At 36.9% G+C, this 19,456-nt stretch overlaps 1 protein-coding gene and 1 long non-coding RNA gene across 2 annotated transcripts in view; both read left to right on the plus strand.

Moving 5' to 3' along the window:
* LOC124164884 overlaps positions 1-19,456 on the plus strand; it is an 889,966-nt gene that overhangs the window by 313,093 nt on the left and 557,417 nt on the right. The gene's annotated exons all lie outside the window — the stretch shown is intronic.
* On the plus strand, positions 17,643-18,335 carry LOC124164898. Its single transcript, XR_006866113.1, has 3 exons — positions 17,643-17,710; positions 17,783-18,019; positions 18,163-18,335. It is a non-coding gene; the product is annotated as an uncharacterized LOC124164898 (long non-coding RNA).

Below are 19,456 nucleotides of genomic sequence, written 5' to 3' on the forward strand. Positions count from 1 at the left end.
TCTCGTGTTTCCTTTGTCATTGTCCGCCTTGGCGTGTCGCCCCATCTCCCTTCTACATTCATTTTTTTCAGTCGTTTCCTCAGTCCCAACTTTCCTCCCAATCCGTGTGCACGCACCCCATTGTCGTTCAAAATCCTCTTCTCCCCAAATTTCTCTTCCCTTCCTCTTTCTCCTCGGGTTACGCCTCTTCCTTCTCGTCTTTTGTCGTTCCCATTCACTTCCGTTCCACTTTCAGTCCGTCCGTATATTTATATATCCTTTTCTCTCCCATAGTCCACATCTTTCACAGAAGAGGTCCGTAACTCAAGGTCTGCTTGAGACGTGAGATGTAACTTATGTTTTTAAATTTTCTCGCATTATCCATTTCAAAACCTGAATATATTCTATGGGAAGTTGAATCGTTAAGCCCCAAAAAATAGGCCTATCTTTAGAAATTTAGGAGTCACTTAAGTGGACTACTTTTAATAACAAAAGTTTTGTAAAATCGGAAAAAAATATCTTTCGCAGCCGAGGCGTAAAATTTTGGAAGATAAAAATGTGATTTCTTGTTCACATCCCTTTGACCCTTTTCTTGGAGTGAAATATTTTTGCTGGAGATGAACTTCTGTAATAGTTTTCCTATTCTCTTATTTCTGTTTGGGCGTGAGCGAATGTGTATGGCCAATCTGTCAGTCTATTCTGAGGTCTCTATAAGGGCCACATGTAATATTTCTGAATGAAATATTCATGGCTTCGGAAGGTGGTTTATATATCTGATTTAATTCAAAATCATCGGGTTGGTCATCAGAAAGTCTCATATTCCTCGGTCACTGCATTCTATTCGTTACTCAATGCTTTTGGAAAAAGGTGATTTCCGCGATTCCTACATTTTATTTTCGGAACTATCTATTAGAATTGTTTAAAGGCCATTCATCCCTAATGTCAGAAGGTCTGATTATCCGTGAAACTGATTTGAACATCATCCCACACTTTTACTCCAGCTTCCAACTCCTCCCACGCTTCTCTTACCATCTTCTCAGCGTGCATGTTAAAAAGCAGCGGCGATAATGGACATGGTGACAGTGAGGCGATAGTGCCTCGCTCTTTAGCCAATGCTTGCCCATCGAGATTGTCCGTCCGTTGCCCTCACTTGCACAGTCTGGCCCATATACATATTACGAATGAGTTACCAATCTCTCCATTCAAAGCTTATTTCCTGAGAATATCTATTAGCTTAAACCAGTCTAATCTATCAAATGCCTTTACTGAAATCCACGAAGCAGGCATACACGTCCTGGTTATACTCTAGGTTTCTCTCCACTAGTGACCTCAATACCGCTATTGCGTTTCGAGTTGGCTTTTCTTTCCTGAAACCAAACTGATTTTCGTCCGAATATTCGTCTTTCCTCGCCTTCATTCGTCCATTTAAAATCCTCAGTACCACTTGCGCCGCGTGCGATATTAGGCTAGTAATCCAGTAATACAGTCTTCATTTTCTACAGCTTTTCTATTTGGTAAATGTCCATTATTCAAATCAGTGTAAATGCGGTTTCAGAGTTTCCTGAGCCAATATCATGTCTTTTCGTCATTTGACATATTTTAGACACATTCTGGGAAGATTATTACTCAATTGTGTATTATCCTCGCCTATCTGGCGGTTTTTTTTGTGTGTAAAATGCAGGAATTAACGTAACTGGAAAAATATTGTAAATATGTTATCAGTTTTTTCATTCAGATTCAGATTTTACTAATTCCCGGCCAGAGAAAACGCTTTTTGTAATCTGGATTTGGATTTCAGACACATTTCGATCGAATGAGAGTTATATTAGTTTGAAGGTGGAGCGCCGTTTTTATTTTATTTCAGTTTTCAATAATTCCCTGGTCTGGTTAATGAGAGTTTCAATGACCTGTTCAAGTTAATAGTTTGAGGCGTTACTTTGTGGAATCTATTAATATTGAATGAATTCAATGAAAAACGAATGAAAAACAAAGTTTAATTTTCATTCAACCTATTCATGTACTAAAAACACGTATTTCAACGTTCGTTTTTCTGCCAACGGGGCTCATCTTTATACAAAAATAGAAGGGAGAATGGAACATCATGTGTTAAAGAATCTTAGGATGATTTTTGCTCGAAGTTTACGATAATGCAGAAGAGATACTTGAAGTATTCAGCATTTATCTTATCGAATCAGGGTGCCTTCATTACAAAATGTAACTGTAGTGTTTGAATGTAACCTAAATAAATAAAAAAAATCCTACGTTTTATCGAGAAACTCCTCTCTGGTTTTATGCATGTGCTTATTACGGCTTTTTAATTGACTCATTTCATGTATAAGTTGCACACTGTGTTTTGAAGTCTCGTTCAGTAAGCGTGTTTCTTGGTGCTATGTTTCTTCATATTTGACCTACAGTCTGTGTTTCTACGTAAGTTGAGCTATCCAGTTTCATGAATTACAAAATATTTGTTTTGTATTTTATACGGAATTTACTTGAACTCCAATCGAAAAAAATTCCCCTGAATCGGGAATCAAATCACGGACCAATGGTTTTTCGGAGCTCTGCAGAGACCAACAACCTTTCCAAGTTCCATTATTATTTTGGCGGTTTTATCGAGTTTGACGGAGGCTAGATTTTATGGCCTTGCTGTCCGTCCAAGAGTGCAACTCAAGGGAGTATGGACTACCAAGAAGCCACTATCTGAAGGTGAACCCTTTTGCAACGCCAGAAGTAATCTGGAACATTTCGGGGTTATTTTTTTCCACGCCAATTCCTGTGAATTTCACGATTGTTCACGCAGCAAGCCTGAAATATGAAGCCAGGTGTAGGGCGCTAAGACTTCTCTTGCGACCCGCGGTATTTTTGCTAGGATTGTAGAGTGTTTTTAAGGAGTGAATGGACGAAATATATGGTCGTATGTATTTACTCGTGAAAACTATGAAGCATTGAGGCGCCCAATGAAATTTACTTAATATATGGATGCCGCCCTATCAACCACTGCCATCTTTGATGCCATTTATCAGGAACTTCTGTTAATCTGACTTCCTTTAAATTCCCGAATTCCGATTTATTCTTGAAAATAGTCACACAAAAAATTAGACACATTTGAAATTTACTTTTTTTTATAATTGATTTTTCTGGTCGAAATCGAATTATTTCGCGTATATATATTTGGGAATTCATGTCGGAAATGTCGGATATTTATGAGCGGAGAAAAAGCTTCCGCGGAAGGATATTTTCCCCTGCTATTATTTGGATTTCAAGGAATTTAGCGGCATCTTTATAGTGTTTCACGGGAAAAATGTTTTTTAGGCCGTACCAATGGCGACAGATCAATGAAATAGTGGATCATTTCTATGTTTACTGTGTCCCAACTGTAAACTTTGGCCGTTATATTTCATTTTTCGACTTATTCGCCTGAGAGATCCGGGGATAAATTTTGGCCTCCCTAAATATTCTGTTATTTTTTATTCTATATAGGTGGCATAAGTTTTCTCAGCATTTTTATTTTCCCTCGTTCGCCGGGAATGTGGTGAACTATTGGGTGATAAATCTACTCTGACTCCAAACGGGAGCTGCAAAATAGGAAATAAAATGCGAGTTTTATGACCTACCGTTTCCAGAGCAATTTTCTCCGATGAGATTTTACGGCGGACGGGGTTGGGTGCAAATTTTATACACACTCGTATCGTGGTTGACAAAACAGCCGCCAGGAGGCATTGACGAAGCAGGAGGTCCGCCCTTCACAAAACCGGAGTAAATTGATTCTTCAATCACTCATAAACGGTTTTACAACGCCTCGCATCGTTGATGCCATAACCTGTGTACTTATATTGTTTTTTCAGTGACCGACTATTAATTTCACGGTTGACGGCATGTGTTCTACGCCCGTACGCTTTTTTTCTTAGATTTTTTTGATTGGCGAGTTTGTGTTTCGGACGATGGGAATGAGGAGAATGCTACGATAAAATATTCAGCTCAACGTATATCACACGAGTTCCATTGTTTTACAGGATGCATGGAATGATGGTATGATATGGTATTTTGAAGGATGCGACCGACAGCTGAGGTCATTTGCGCCATGAGGGAAGGATATGGAAGGAAGGGTGGAGAGAAACCCAGCGTCGGCATTAGCCTGCTCTTAATGAAAGGCGCCTAGGGGACCACGGCTTAACTTCATATCCGTCGGACGGAGTGTTGCGCTTGAAATGTCCTCAACACAACACTCAAGCAGGGATCGGGTAGTCTCTGAAAATTCTCTGCCATTACCGGGATTTGAACCCGAGCCCGTCAGGTGGGAGGCCAACACACTAGCTATCACACCAACCCAATCCCCTATGGAATGAAAGAAGGCACAAATTTCGTGGACATAAGTAGGAGAAAAATTATAGGAATTTCGTCCAGAACGAAAAGGTTTAAATTTTATCTTACTACCTACAACAGCGGGATAAGTTTGATTTTAACTCTTGTGTCATTTAGGGCAGGTAATTTATCCGTATCACTTCTACTGATTACTGATTAAATTCTCATGAGTAATGGTTGGAATATTTTCGTGGATACTCCAAAGAAGATCGCGGTGGATTGGTCATTTAATGGGATACAGTAGTTGCGTTGGAAACATAATGCGAGAAAAAATTGATTGCAAAAGTCCTTACAAAGGGGCAAGTACCGAAGACAGATTAAGAAGGATGCTAGAAAGAGCTTCAGAGAGATTAATTAATTAGCTAGTGATAGGGAGAATTAGAGAGTTATAATGTGCCCATCCTCGGATTGCAATACTATGAATGTATATATTTTTGTGAAACTTCTGTGATTGCAGCCGTAGGTAAAAAATAATCCACCGCATTGATATAGAACAATTAGAACAAGGAGATGAATACATTCCTCTCGCATTCTCTGCACTTATTCAGGCATTGTTTTTCAGTGTTACAAGCAGTTTTTTTTATGGAATTCTAGAAAAAAAAACACTTCACGGAGTAATTTGTTGCACGTCTTAGGGAAGTAGCTGAAATCTTCTCGTTTACCGTAACTGTTATAATATCACGAATTAAATAATTTGCGATTCAGCTGTGTGTGATATCATACTAGTGATAAATATGCTGCTTATTCACTTATTCAAAATTTACTTCTTTCTTTCCCTTGCTACAAGCTGCACACTCCACACCTTTCCGTCTTTAAAATTCTACAATTGCACGGAAAAAGAGCTTGAATCACGTCTAAGATATAACGAGCTCATCAATAAAATTTGGCGCATTACCATTATTTTATTTATTATCTTTATTGCCCTGTCAACAGCATGTTTAAAACCTCAACAGCATGGAAACCTAATGAACAACAATGTAGTAACAACAACCATGCCCTGGATAAAGGCAACTTACCCAGGCTGGCCTCAAACCCGCGACCTTAGGTTTGGCAGAAGAGGACTTTTACCTGACGTCACAGAGGCCGGTTAAATATTAAAGGCGTTCTAACTTCGGTGCAAATTCTGTGTTTCGTATGAAGGTTTGCTGTTAAAAGACATTTTTGAAGTGTATCTCCTCCATGGTTACGTCGCTTAGTTTACTTCACCTTTCGAATAATTGTCATCCTCGATGAGCATTTGGTTGCTTTGGCTTGGAGTTACCTAACGGCGGGTGAGATTCATCGCATGATGGTTAATATTAAGGGGTCATTAAGGAAATTTTTGGTAGCTAGTTACTACCTGGTGTCCTCGTACTTCTGCGACGTCTTTTGATTTAGGTTCTTAATTAGACGATAATTTACATCGTATTTTCCTGATGGTTTACGCATTTACGCACGGCCGTTTAACAATCATAGAGAAGAGAAAAAATTCAAGTTGGAGTGATAATACATGGAAAAAAGATTGACGAAATAAGATTTGCAGATGATATAGATAGCATAAAAAATGTAGATAACTTCCAAAATATAATTTAAGTAATGATGTTAAAAGATGACTTTAACATGAAAATAAGACTAATTACCATTAATTGTATGCATTCTGGACCAGGAAGTGTATTGATGAGCATCAGAAATATAAACATGGAATATGAACATAAACATGGATGAAAATGAAATATGAAATATAAACATGGATGAAAAATGTCAAAAAAAAGTCCAGGAAGTCTGATAGCGTACGACCGGACAAGTAAATGAGAAGTTCGTGGCAGCATCATTCAAACATCAATTGAATTATTCAATTATTCACTATGGTCCCATTTTGCATTGATCGATCCACGTTCATGCTGCGATAAGGAAACGATTGCAGAAAAAAGCATCAACCAAAACTGCACCACAAGTCGTTATTTAATATCGGTGAGTTGAAGAACGATACGATTGCTTATGTTTTATTCCCATCCCTTTAAAATCGAATTCTGAACCGAAGTATTCGCATCTACGAATCAAATGGAAATTGGCGGAAGGGAATTTGCGTCCTAAATATTTTCCTGGAAAAGGGAAAGCGAAATGGAATACAAACCAAATTAAGGAAAGTTTCCCCGTTAAAGGAAAAGTTTTTCACTCTCCCATGTAGCCATTGATTTCATCTCGTTTATATTTCTTTCCGGGAATGTTGCCAAAGCCAAATTCATTCCTCTGTTTCCTTCTCCTCTTTTTGAAAATTCGACTATCCATTTCAGGATGGGTGCCATTTATGAACCTCTTTCTCCACTCCTTCATTCAGAGGTTTCGTTGAATTTTGGGAGGTCGCAAGAGAATACGTAGAAGGAAGGTCGCGAATCCTAGGATGAAGCGGATTTCCATGGAGACATTTCCTAGAAATATGTACGTACAAGCATTTTGCTGCTTCTTTGCGATTGTTGTGAAATGATTTGAATCATTTAACTGGACGAAAATTCTTTAAGGGTATCCCTGATTCAATTTGAAAGTGATAGATAATCTCTGTGCCTCGATTGTAATGGTTTTATCGCATATTTATGATAGCCATTATGTCCATTAGAGAAAGCATTGCTATAATTTCCTTTTATTGAGCATATTTGAGGATGTATGCTATTTTCTCAGTGTCACTCAACGAAGAAGTGCATTATTATTCCAGCACGAAAGCAATTTATGTATTTCAATTTCAGTTTAAGCAGTGAATAAAGAAACTAATGGCAAATACATTCAAGGGGGTTTTCCCTGTTGCTTCGCTGGACGTATCAATATTTCTTTTCCTCAGCGGTTATCATCGTCCCTTGCTGTGCTTCGAATGAATATATTGACACTCATTTAGATTGTGAGAATCGTCACATTTGTGCAGAGGCGATAGTCTTTATCTTAAACTAATTTTATTTAGTAGAATGCATAGTAAAAGAAAAATCGCTATGCAAGTTAAGTGAAGGTGTCGTTGTGAAGATACTTCATAATGTGGCATATCTTTTGATGCTGCAAGTGCGCGCAATTTTCGTTAGGGTGTGGTCTTGAACGTCACATCCCTTCGTTTACTGAGATTTATCTGTTATTCGTGATGTTGAAGTCACGGACAATAAATAATTTTTTATAATGTCAAATTTTACTTCACTTAATCTGAAGGTACAATTTATTTGATAGCCTATGTAAGTGTGTTCAAAGGTTTCCGTGGCGTTGAATGGATGAAGTCAGCAATATTTGGCTCTGTCCGCGTATGTTGCCGAAGATTCACAACGGTTTCACCAGCTATCCTGCTGGCGTCTTCAAGGGTGAGGGCTGGCGTCTTCATTCAGTGAAGGGTGGCAAGGAGCTTCTAGGTCCTTTCTGATATGTATAGGGGATTTAAGGCGCCAAAAACCAATAATATCCCTTGGCCAATCAGGGAAAATCCTCCAAATTTTCGCGGAGCTATTATTTTCCAAGTGCAAGAAGAAATCCGCGAAAATTTGTGGACGTTCCCTGATTGGCCTTAAGTATCACAATTAATGATTTTTGAGAGTTCCATTGTTTCTCTCTATTAGATGATCACTGTTTTGTAATCCAAGGACGTTTATTTTCTGTGTTATTCTTAGATCTTGGATTAATTTTTGAGTTTTCAGGGGAAAACGGACCGCAAAGTCGAATATGATATTTATTATTTATTTTATTTATTTTCATTGCCCAGAAAACAGCTCATTAAAGGCCTTTTACTTCGGGTATATAACATGAAACAAGAACTATCATATATAACCATTCCCTGAGTAGGGGCTATCTACCCAGGCGGGACTCGAACCCGTGACCTTCAGTTTGGCAGACGAGAATTTATCGCCACCGCCTTTGTTCAGATTGCCCTTGGAAGCTTTTGATAACTTTAAAAAAAATCCAGTTAGCTTTGAATATTGTGAATGAGGTATGATAGTGAGTGCAATTGAAAAAACTGATCAATGATGTTCTAATATTTTCCATTTTCTTCTCTTTCCAGGTAAGGGCTTTTAATCCAAGTGAACCAACTTCCGGTATTTTGTCGTAAGTAGTGTTTTAATTAGCCGAGAAATTGATTTAGTTGATTTATTTTGAAGGCTCTTTCATCCAGATTGCCCCTATAATTGTTTAAGAAATTTCTTTTCTTAAGATTAGCACGTTAAATATGAAAGTAGGTACCAATGTACGGCTTTCTATTCTTCGTTTGACATTTTTATGTGCTTTTATCTCACTCGGATTGGACGAATTGGAGCATGTTTCGTAATAATCTTACTCAGATAAATTCTTTGTTATTAGCTATAGTTGACTACCCACTTATATCCACTGTATTTTCATTCCCTTTGTATTCTGCTTACTGTCTTTAATTCTCGTCTTTCAAGTAACTACATTCACGCCTACCTGAACTCCGTTTATGCGGTGACGTGGGTGGCTTATCAAATTCCTAGAGGAATACGATAGGCCAAGGTTAGCTATTCAAAACGCCTGCTGAGAATCAATGGTGCTGAAAATCAAAAGCCTTTACCATTGGTCTGCATTCCTGCCTCCCACTCCATTACATAAGTTTTATCATGATTCCGTTGCTCTTTTCCCTTCTTAAATTAAAAATTACATTGTTTAACTCTAGATTTAATTAGTGCATTTCTTTTAGTCTTACGCATTTTTACGCATCTTTAAGGCCATTTTTATACGAAATTCTCCTTTTAAAATGAATTTGATTTCCATAGTCAACATAGGCATTTACACTATACCAATTCCCTTGCCACGTCCCCAGTCGCTGAAAGGCACTATGAATAGCATAGACAATTACCGATCTACAGTATCAATCTCATTAGGATTCAGGAGGGTCCATAATTTACTTACAATTACATTGCACGTTAAATGTATGGAGATAGATGGACCGCTGAGGAAAAAGAGCAATTAGTAAACGATGGAGAGTTTCTACAATTAACTTGCAGCCTAGGAATAACACATTCATTAACTCAATGCATCTCAGAAAGGAGGACGACTATAATCTTTCACTAAAAAATACAGTAATCGTAAATTAGAAAAAGCAATACCAGTAGTGCATGATCTCAAACTTACATGGAAGACAAGGATTTAGATTTTTTTAAATTTGCCTGTTTACATTGAAAATTGATATCATACAAATTAAATACCATACAGCCCAGGATGTTTATAATATGAGTACACTTCATAGTCGATCACTTATATCACTTATAATGTTTGATCCGGTAATTGATTGAATTAAGAATTTTTACTTTATAGTTTAGGTCACTTATTTAATATCCTATAAGGAACTTTTGTTTATAGTGCAAATATCATTTCCTGGGTATTATTTGGCTGTTTGTGATTATCTTTAAATCGCAGCAAATTAAAATTGGATTGATTTGGTAGGATTGAAATTTATTTAGGATCGAGTAACTACCGATGGAAATAATATTTACCACCGAGCTAGGATCGAAATTTGTTAGTTAATGTTATCATTTCGCAACCGAGTTACTCAGCGGGGATATTAATCCAATTATCTTTGCGTATGCATTTTATTTGCTATTAAATGTGCATAATGTTGAATTCAGCCCTTGACATTATTTTTTTTCCTATTCAATGCGCGAATTAATCACTTTTACAACGTTTCTAACCCACGCCGTTCTTACGAAAAAATATTCTATAGTGATTACTGTCAGAATGTATAAATTAATGTAAATCCGAATTATTTAAAGTAGTAATTTCAATTTATAGTACTCGTACTATTAACAAATTACTTAGTAATGAAGTTTGCCTGTTCATCATGTGTATATAGAAGCCCACAAGCTCGAATCGTATGGAACAGCGCTAATTACAGCTCATTTTTCTCCAAAATTCGGATCACTTTGTCCGTCAGCGTCGGGTGTGGCGACTTAAGTGAAACCATATAATTGAGCGTTGGGTAGTGGTACATTCTATGGCCGACAGATTAATTCTATATTTTATTAAACCAGTAGCGTAATGTATCAAAGTAAAAGCAAACGAATTACTTTTAACTGTTACATCTAATTAAATATTTGCTAATTTGTACTTGTAATCGGTAGAAATTATTTTTTTATTACATTGAAATTGCGACGTTCTCAAAAGCTCCCGCAAGTAACCGTTACATTTTAGCATAGAAAAATGATAACCTGAATTCCACTTGCGCTGATCAAAAAAGAGTTCCCTCTACATTAACCTCATCCACAGGTGTGGATTTTCGGTAATAAGTATCTATTTATGCCTAACGTGGTGGAATAAAACATTTTAATTATCATATTATGCAGAGGAATTAAATGATAATTTAAAAATTGCTTTTTGCATATCATTACTCCGTGTTTGAGAAAAGTTTGACAGCGATTGCATCATTTGAAGGATCAAAATTAAAGCAATTGCAATCCACATTGTAATCCAACGAATTACTTTTTCAAAGAGTAAGTTTTGATTGAAATAAAGTAATAATATTTCAATTAAAATTAATTAATAATAATTTGACAATGCGTTGTTATAGTTTCATTTGTTTTTTCGCATTTCGCATAGTTTCATTTACTTTTCGCATTCCCATGACGACATATCTGATGGCCGGCTGATTGTTATATTCGTGCGATCCCTTACGTGGGTATCCGTTAGGGTGCCTCGTTTTGCCACTTTTTTTTGGGAGCGAATCGTAATACCAGGACAAAGTTGCGTACCCAAGTGGGTATTAAAGATATGTTTTATTTAATCGGTTAATATCTTCTGTTCGCCATTTTGACTTGAAATTTCGAAAATTTTAACGGAAAACGTTAAAAATGTAAATGATTTTAATTTGGTTTTAGTAAGCACTCGTTTTTTTGAATGGGATATAACATTGGTCTTTCCTTGATATTTTATACCAAATACGTCAGCTCTTTTGCGTTTAATTATCGAAAAAAATGACCTTTTATCGTAGCCCCGAAAGCAATTTCGTGGGGTAGGCAACCCGCAGCACTTCGCCTCACTTTACGCTATACATGCGACAAATGACGCGAAATAGAGATGTTTTTCAGTCAAAAACGTGGGTATCATGTTTAAAGATGTCAAGGGTAGTCACAAGGATGAAACTAATCTCCTTTACGCCATCGCCGACTATATTGACCATATTTTCGTGTAAGAAGATATCAATGAAGATGAAAATTATCATCCGGGATTCGAAATGATGGTTTTATGTCCCTCAAAGGTGAAATTCACCTCCCCTGCGCTCAGAAAAGGGGTTTATTTTCGTATGGTATAGCAAATTTAGATCTAGATTCTGAGATTAGAGAAGTTTCTGTCAAGGTATTTGCCATTTGGAAAAAAGCATCTTTTCCAGCAGTTACGCAAACCAGAGTCCTTTGACTCATCTCACGCTACATGATAAAAACAATATGGCAAATTAAATCGTATAGAGTAAAACGGTAGTTCAAAAAACATAGCATTACTTGTTGAAGTCTTTTACGACTGAGGCGACGAAACTAATTGATATACTCTTTTGCAAATGTGCCAACTTTCCCAAATGTGTTTGCAATAAGGAAAAAATTTTTTTCCCCTCTAGTACCAATTCCTTGTGGATCAGCGAGGTCCAAGAATATTCCGAATTGGATCTATTGACATCCCTATGTCAAAAAATGTAAGAAAGGGCTAGCCCTACCCTAGTATCAGTGTGTACAGCCACTTGCTCATTGTGTACAGTCACTTTCAAAAGTTATAGGACAAAGTTTGTGGCGCCACTTGTGCTTCTCAAAGAGAATTATCCGTGGTACATTTCCACCTCAAAATTTTTGTTTGTGCGACAATATTTTATACTGACTCAAAGAGAGAAGTTATCCTTTTTGCAATTTTATCATATATGTCCCTATATATTACTAATGTGACCATTTATGTTCACAAGTTCTGCGATGGGACTCACTTGGACGGAGAAGAAATATAAATAGGCTTTGCGCTCTTCCGCACACTCACGGGGGAAAATCATTGGGAAACTTCGAGATAAGATTGAAAGCCCCAGCAATACAGGTAGGAAAGATTACCAATACAAGATGAAATGCCGGCCTCAAAGGACTAACGTGAAAAAGTTCTATTACCTCAACAGGACGATTAATGATTGGAATGGGCTCCCTGCAGAAGTGTTTCAGACCTATCCTAGCAACTTCCACGATCCTATCCTAGCAACATAAAGATTTTCAAGAAGAGGTTTAAAAATTTATTTGGGAAAACTAATTTCATTGCTCATTTTAAATTTTGGATTTCACTGATCTGGTGTCATTTTGGGAATGAATTTTCATTTATTATACACTAGCTATTACCACCAAGCTCATAGCCAACTTGTATAATATAATAGTAATAATAATGTTGAATTTGACAATTATCTCGTTGGAATTTACTTAGCTGTATAACATTCCTGCCCGATTGTCTATGTTGATTTGTATTTTACGTTTTATTAGACTGGCTGGCGAGGAGCTGTGGTGGCCTCGCGGACAACATGAGCTGCTGTGGAAGCGAATGTTGTGGTATTGGGATCTCGTTCCTTGCGATTTAAGTCTTGTAATGCGTAAAATTCATATCAACCGTGAAAGCCGGGCAAGTATGCAGTAAATGCTCTCGAAATATTATTAAATCCAACATAAAATGAAAAAGAATTTTAAATTTTCAATTATAAAGTAATTTATCCTTTTTGCGCATATATATTCGCGCAAAAAACGATATATGTTTGCGGGGAGTAACCAAGGACAACAAAAGGGAAATTGAATTTCCTTGAGAAGCAGAACCTAAAATTTTTTAAAGCGACTGCGCATTACGATTGCGAAACGGAACCGCTGATTCGGAGAGCAGTGCGGTACGGCTATAAAAAATTCTGATAGTTGCATTTTTTTTCCCCGCAAATTGAGATATTTTAGATAAGAGGTTTCATTTTTTGTACTCTTTACATTTTTAATTTATTTTGAATGAAAAGAGAAAGTTTTTACAGATTGTATTGCGCATACTACTGTTCAGTGTTTTATGTAAGCAAAGCAAAAGCAAAGAGCAAAGCAAAAACTTCGCTACCTGATGTTCCAATGTCGGCTTCTACTTCCAAATTATCGTCATCATCCTCCTCAACGCTTTCTTCTCTCACACTTTCAAAAAATTCATCATCACCAGCGACAATATTCGCGGAGGGTAGAAGAGAATCGCGCAAAGTCAAAACCGTTATTTTGTGAATTTTATAAGATTTCGTTTTTGAAAATGTTTTCTGTGAGAGGTTTGGATGGTTGGAGTTCGGATAGCTGGAGTTCTACTGCACTACATTATGACTGCGTGTGTGAAGTGGAACCGGTTATTCAGAGCGCGGCGCGGTTCGGCACCCTCGGTGGCTGCAGAGGGTGAGTGGGGCGGAAGGCAGGCGTCGCCGTCGGCACCCGACCTGTGGGTGCAGCGTCAGGCGAATCCCAGCTGATTTAGGAGGCAATCGAATCTCTCATGTTATCGCTTTGATCGATAGGTGTGTGCTGACATCTTGCTTCGGTCAGCAGCCGCCGTGATTCTGCACGATTCCTCAGGATTCAGGGGTTGTTCACGAGAATAATCGGAGTATAACTGATAACTTCAGGCCTTACTTTGTGAAACCTCTCCATATTGGAAATAAAGAAATAAAAAACTTTGTAAAGTTCACTGTTAATTAATTCTATAATCAAATAGCAGTGAACTCTACAAAGTTTTTATTTATCTATTTCCAATAATGGGAGTAGTTCATCATCATAGAGTATTCAAAAGCGGGATTCGGTCATGTTGGTCGCTCATTATGTGAGAACAATATCTTTTTGCCAAAGTGCGTGTATTGGTTGAAAATTGTGGTAGAAGATTATGGATTGGTAATGTCACAACACGAGACGAAGGTATTGGCTTCGATCAGCAAACATCTGTAAAGAATTTTTTTTTAAGTAGCAGTTTTAAGATTGCTCTTGCAACAATTTTCCTTGACGACGGGAGAATACAACGGTAGGTGGAACGTATCGTCGATCCCGAATTTTCTTCGTGAGGACTTAATTAAGTTCGAAATTTGTGCCAGTTGGATTTGTGAAATAAAGATAAACGTGTCACTCTAGCGTAACGATGATGTTTTATGCAATCAACTTTTTAGTGTAAAACAAGAGTAAAATCTAATAGCAACCGGCTTCAATGGACTTCAATTACACTGTATTTTGTAAATAGATATCACGTGGATTTGTGTCACTTACAGCAGAAAATAATTAATGTGAGATTGCGTCACCAAGGTCATTACAATGGCATCCAGCGTTCTCGGGAGGTACTATCGAGCAAAACGGCACATTTGAATGCTTGGTAAATTCATTCATATTTGAAAATATTTTCATTAGATATTATTATTCGAATTTGATTGAAATTTAGACAATTAACTTCTGAAAATCACAGGTATTATAAGTGTTTCCTGTAAAGGATAAACCAAAACGATAAAGATATTGGGTACATTATTTCTTCTTCATGTTGTTGTGAAAAAAGGTGTCCGTAGAGTGTATTTTATGATGTAAACTGATTTGAAAGTAAACCTGCGGAAGAAATGACATTAACTAATGTCAAAAATAACAGTGGTAAGACTTCAATGATTGAAAGCTCTAATATGCAGGATGATTCCACCTGCTATCAAAGTGCTGGGTTACTTTCTGCAGGTGATATGTTTTATTTAGTTTTCTCCGTGTATGAAAATTGGGTAAAAACTACGTAAAACTTAACTCATTTCATTTCAAAAATTAAAGTACTGATTTATTTTCACTAATAATATTTTATTACTCAGCCTTATGATGGTTTCAGTATAGAATATTGCTATTATTTAAATTTTTGGCGTAGATAAAGTCTATGCGATGCATGCTATTTTTAGGTGGACTCACAGAAGTTGTTATTACACGAAAAAATATAAATATCGAGTGCTGTCGGTGATACGATTTCAAAGATGGGCTATTCCATTTATGTAGCTTTAGCTCCAAAATCACTGAAATGAAATTAGTTTTAGATACAGTGATATCTTTCTAATCACTTTTAAATACGTCTTTTTTCCATTGCTTAACACTAGAACCGCGGACAGGACTTATTTGTCCCATCGCCCTTTGCAAATGTTTGCCATTCATGTACTAGTGGTTTAATCCCTTTGAAATTTACTGACTTTTACTCATTTTTTATTCTTTTTTGAATGGTCATATTGAACATATTGTACGATGATTGGTTCGCGAGAAAAACGACGCTTTACCTAGAACCGCGGAATGGGACTTTTTTGTCCCACATGGGGAAAACATACAATTTTAGTTTTTTTTTGGTACACTTATTTTGTATTTAGCATAATAACAGTTTATTACGAAGGGGATATAAGAACAGATACCGTTATTCTGCCAGTTAGAAGCGCAGAAGGGAATAATCTGTGCACTGCGCCGACCGCCTACTCACGCAGCGCCGGCCGCGTCACCTCTGCTTGGCGCGTCTGCAGGTCTGAGCTTGCAGTCAACAACACTTTTGCTGTCAAAATAAGTTTACTGTATTCCTAGTTATACTTAATTAAAACGTTTTAAACATTACCTACACACGTGTATTGTTCACACAAACCACCAAAAAACCGTCAATTATACTTAAACATGACAGGATCAACGTATTTTGTCAATGGGTCAAAAAGGTCCCATGCCGCGGTTTTGGTGGGGTTGGAAAGTTCAGCGGTTCTAGTGTTAAGTATTATAAGAGTTATTCGTTACCTCCGAGCCCGTGTTTTCAACCAAATTTCTATTGAAGCTGTTGATATGTTTTCGCGCACCACTGTCTAACGAATTCTAAATGCTAAGCATGCAGATATTTCGACTACTTTTCTGATGACCTCATTTTGCTCCTTTTCCCATTGTCTTCCACTTTCATATCCATACTTAAGGTTTGAACACACTAATGACAATTTCAATACAATAGAGATGATTGAAGTGCCTGAAATTGTAATTTTGTGATGGGAAATGAAAGCCTAACGCCTGAAACAACAAATTTTCCTTTAATTTCCATTCCTTATATTTTGCTTTAATTCTCGTGCCTTCGCGTGGAAGAGATCCTTCGCTTGCGTTTCCTCTTTGGATCACCCCACTTTCGCAAAATTCTTCCTTCTTTAACGTCGTCTTCTTGCGGTTGAGCGTCTCTTAAGTTTTCTCGGATGGGCATTAGCTCCCGGGCCGTCGGAAGAAGGCGAGAGACCGAAGAGCGAAAGGAAGGGACCGCTTCAATTTCTTTATCTCATTGACAGGAGAAGGAATCGGGAAGAATATATAAAGACATCCCGATACATTTCCGTTTATTTAGTATCTCATTTTTTTATTCCGCTGCTCCTCGCAAGGGCCTTGATGAGATAGCCCTGAAGAGAGAAGGGTTGGGGGAGGGGGGAAGATGGAGAGGGGGGGTTTATATTTCCATCATACCGAAACGTTGGGAGGGGAGGAAAATTCTTCTTTTTTAAGAGGAAGGAAAGATGAGCGGCCGGTGAAATGGAAATGTGAAAAAATAAATAAACGAAACGAATTTTACGTCCCTATTAATAAACAGGGGAGAAGAAAAGGAGATGAGATGGGTTTTGTATTGCGGTGTCCCCGAGTGATTGGCGTACCGTCAACTGAGGTAGCATTGGCCCAGATAAGTAAAAAGATACATAGTTTTTTACTTTATAACCTTAGTTATTGCATCAAACGACAGGTATCATCATTGACTTTACTCCTAATCAACTAAGGTCCGTAAAGTGACCCGAATAAAAAATAAATTTACAGGTTATAATCAAGGAACGCTTGAATACAGTATACAAAGGGATATTTTGTGCAGGGTATCTTTGCTCCAACTCATGGTTTAGAACTATGTATGAATGTTTTTATTATATTGGGCCAAAGTTACCCCAATTACAGGTAACTGTAGCCAAAATCTTTGAAAATAATTCCTGGGGGGGTGTGCTTGAATCGCTCGGGATTAATTCCGGCACGGAATAATCCCGATCTCTCATTCCGTGTCGGAATCTTTTTGCTCGGGATTTGGTGTGCTTGAAATTTTCTAGCCGATTGTCGGCTTCGAGTGTTGCTATCTAGATTCAACCCGAGCGATAGACGTGGCAACGTCGGGTTTAGGACGTAAATACGGCCGTTGTTAACGCCGAGCCTACAAATATTTACAAAACAATCGACAGCAGAAATTCAGCTGGGGGTGTAGCATTCCCGCCAGGGTTAGCAGGAGGTGCGGGGGCCCTCCACCAGAAAAAATTAAGATATGGTTCAAAATTGTGATTTTGAAGGCCTTCCGCTATATATAGAATATACCGCTGATATAAATTAATACAACTAAACAACATAAGGAAATAATTCTTCAATTTGTGAAGGTAAGTAACCTCATAAGTAACTGGAACCAATTTTGATTCTATTGTTTGTAATATATAATGTTTTTTTATCAGTGTTTACTTTTCAGAAAGTGAAAGCATAAACAACGGAAAACTAAAAAATAATTTTACTGCCAAAGAAGGAGCAATGCATTGGCAGGTGACGCTGAAACCAGCTGAAACTTAAAGAATGTATGAGGTTATGGAAGTGGTGGAGAAAGGAAATAATGAAAATTGAATGAATTTATGTATCGCGAAGTAAATACTTATCATTTTCAACCACGAATCATCGACACGGCTTCTCACAATTTTGTAAGTGCTATGACTTTTTCGCCGCATAAATAATAAAATAGATTCTGTTAATGAAGCGTTACGCATATTTTTGTATGGCGATAATTTTAATAGCTATGAGTGGAACAATGTATCGGTATCATGAGTGATATATCTCTTTACAGTCTTCGCAAGATAAATAAGCTTCCAAGGGCAAAACAGCCGCCCTATCAAAAGATGTAATCCACACTGCGAGTGGGGCTCCAGTATCTCAATATTTCCAGAGGCGGGTGGCTGATATAATAAGTGGAAATGCAATTCTTGGCTATTTCAATATTAATGAGTCGGTGATTTTTTTTATGAGGAAAGTTGTCCTTTGAATACATTGAATACATGTCCATTCACTATACACAATGTTATTACTTTAATACTATTCTAAAATTGCTATTAATAGTGTAAAATCATATTATACTATGTAATTTATTAATTTAAATAATGTAAATATTAACATTATGAACTTAAAAACCCTCATTGCCCTTTTTAAAAATATTATATTATTTACAAAATATTTATTTCAGATACCAACACCAGTGTAGAGTAACTGAAAGAATTCCAGAGAAGCCACTCTTACTACAGGAAAAGTATTCTACCCGAAGTGAAGCAATTAGAGGAAACAAAAAAAAGTTAATGCAAAATTGCTTAGATTGGAAAGGGAGGAACTAAAACTAGTAAATATTGAGGCCAAGATCGACAAAATTAATTTTTAGTTGTCAAACTTTGTATTTAATTATTTGTGTTCAATATAATAATTGAATTCTACCATTGAAATATTTCATATGAATACCTCTCCTTTAACCAATAACTAAATTGATGAATTCTTCTCGGATTCTCAGCCAGGTTAATTCTTTTGTATAAGCCGACGTTTTGAGAGACGACTTGTCTCCCATCTTCAAGGTCGTGTTACTCTTTGAAAGTCCAATTTCACAAAGTTTCACCTGGCTGAGAACCCGAGATGAATTCATCAAAGAATCATCAATATCAAAGAATTCATCAATAGTATTCACCCGGAGAAATTAAAATCGTTTAATAACTAATTTGTTTACCTCCATCCAAATTGCATTCTCATGATAATCATAAATATTAACCTTAGTAACTTTTCCCCTATTAATATTCTTTAAAATTAGTATATTCATACTAGCAGGGTTAAAAAGAGTAAAAATAAATTAGGATTACTACTAGGGAAGGTGAAATTAAATGAAATCTCTACATTAAATAACATTTTTTTATTTGAACCACTTGAAATACAGTATGCAATAGCATTTTATTAATTAATCTAGACTCCTTGAACCCAAAAAAGGCATTTTTGTCACAACTTTCAGTGAATATTAGGCTTCTGTCCATTATAGATACGTTATTTTGTTTCAATCCACATTTGTTAACTTTGAAGGTAAGCATAAATAACGAGAACTCTTCCAAGTA

This window comes from Ischnura elegans, chromosome 9, assembly GCF_921293095.1.
Source record: "Ischnura elegans chromosome 9, ioIscEleg1.1, whole genome shotgun sequence".
In the NCBI taxonomy this organism is placed as follows: domain Eukaryota; kingdom Metazoa; phylum Arthropoda; class Insecta; order Odonata; family Coenagrionidae; genus Ischnura; species Ischnura elegans.